Source organism: Sebastes umbrosus, chromosome 13, assembly GCF_015220745.1.
Source record: "Sebastes umbrosus isolate fSebUmb1 chromosome 13, fSebUmb1.pri, whole genome shotgun sequence".
Taxonomy (NCBI): Eukaryota; Metazoa; Chordata; class Actinopteri; order Perciformes; family Sebastidae; genus Sebastes; species Sebastes umbrosus.
This window is the reverse complement of record NC_051281.1, coordinates 26203147-26205250: the sequence shown is the minus strand read 5'-3', so window position 1 is coordinate 26205250 and position 2104 is coordinate 26203147. Positions and strand designations below refer to the sequence as shown.

Here is a 2104-nt window from a genome sequence, read left to right as displayed (position 1 = left end):
CCTGGTTCAGGATTACGTGAATTACACACAAATTGATTGTGTGGGATATACACCAATTACAGAGCATTACTTTTCGTAGGTATAGCTACGAACACTGTTCGAGACCAGCCTGTAGCAGTATACACTATATTGGATTATCTAAGTGAATTTATATCCATGACATGAGAATACCATGTTACCTCTTTATGGGATTGGACATTTGGTTTGATGGGGCACAGATTACAAATACCAGCTGCTTCAGGGGAGCGGTTCTTACAAGTCTTTGGTTTGACTCGGCAGCTTCTATGTGTGAACGCTGAATGCCGTGTCTGTGAAAGAACCTTTAAATCAACAGATGTCCAAACACTTACATCAGCTTTAGGTGTGCTTTAGAAGCTCCAAACCACCCCATTACAACTTGTGTTCATCAGCTTCAGGTGTGCTAAAACTCATGCACATTACACTCTGGTGCAAAACTCAATCCCAGTCAACCGCATACAAACAAATTGCAAACACATTTTGTTTTGTTTACTTTAACTCAGGGTGGGGAAATTAATTACCTTGCTATTTCATAAACACTTTAAACCCTTTGTGATGTGGCACAGTACAACTCACATGACTGACAACATAAATGCCTGAAACTATACATAATTTTTACATCAGTTTTCCGCCGTTTCCGTGTCATAATCGACAATTCTAAAAAACATCCATGTCTCCGAGTACAGCCCAGTCACACAGCAGTTCATGTAATAGTCACGAAATTGAATGTATTGATTCGTGTACATAGACACGAATTTCAAATTTTTTTCATGATGGTCAGCACAAAATCAATTTGAATAAAATCTCTGAACGATTATGAAATTCCCCGTGGTTTCAAGGCACTGGACTGTTCCATTAACGGTTCCATTTGTAGACCTTTAAACTGAATATTCCGGAGGGTAGTTGGGATTCATATGTTGGACTGGGAAAATCTGAGGTATGACAGAACAACCACAATGCGGCTTGAAGTGTTACCAACAGATAAAGTGTACAATAAGCCGTCTCTAGTATCAACTTAACATTTTCCATAATGTTGTCTAATTAGTGTCAGTTTGCGGAGTCATCCGGCTGCACGGTTGTCAGATACAGATGGGATTTAGCACAGCTTGTCAAGCATCTCTCCAAGACATCGTTAACAATGAGACGTTCCACTGTTTTTGTTGGCTTGGGTATTATCAGTATAGCTTATAGGGTGGATGGACAGCAATAAAGCCTAAAGTGGTTAGCGATCAGTCACTCCACTTGTTCCAGTTATTCCAGTTTGTGTCTACATGTCTGTGTTGACTAATAAACTGGTAGTAAGAGACTCTTATTAGGACTCTCTGGCCCTCTGGGTGGCCACCTGGACCAGACAGCAAGTGCTGACTTGACTATGACTTGTCCCAAACTGCATGTGATTATCATGAAGTGGGTGTATCTGTTATGTTCCGGGTAACAAAACGTGGACTCAAATGCAGCACACCACGAGAGTTTTAAAGGATGAACAAAAGAATATTTATTTAAACAAAAGGGTTCCAGGTTGAGGAAGAGCCGAGTGCAGGAGTGAGCAGGCAGGATTGGAAGCAGACACAGCTGGCAGGAGAACAGACCTGAGCACAGAGCAAAAAACGAGGTTTAGTCCAAACAATCTCAAAAACATAAGAGCAACCGCAAAGACAAGTGCAAAAATCCAGGGAGCCTGATATAGTATATACCACTGTGGGTGACGGAACGATCTGGCGAAGAGTAGCAGGAAAACCGGGGTATATATACTGCAGGTGTGATGATTGGTGGCAGCTGCTCCAGCCGAGCCCGCCCAGAGGAGGAGGAGGAGGAGGAAGGCCACACCTCCCGACACACTGACAAACTAGACAAACCAGGGGAAAACACACAAGAGACAAAAGGACAGGGAAACATAGGAAACAACAGGAACTCCTAGACTAAAGGTAGTGAACATGACAGTATCTGTGAAGGGGAGACTCGTGGGTACCCATAGAACCCATTTTCATACACATATCTTGAGGTCAGAGGTCAAGTTTGGAGCGCTATTTAGCCTCCTTCCCGACAAGCTAGTATGACATGGTTGGTACCGATGGATTCTTAAGGT

General features: G+C 42.7%; 1 long non-coding RNA gene across 1 annotated transcript; it reads right to left on the bottom strand.

Annotated features, from left to right (window-relative positions):
- Positions 1 to 1488: 1488 nt before the first annotated feature.
- On the bottom strand, positions 1489 to 1775 carry LOC119500876. The gene is made up of 2 exons (XR_005209703.1): positions 1713 to 1775; positions 1489 to 1607 (listed from the first exon to the last, which is right to left on the bottom strand). It is a non-coding gene; the product is annotated as an uncharacterized LOC119500876 (long non-coding RNA).
- Between the last annotated feature and the right edge of the window lie 329 nt (positions 1776 to 2104).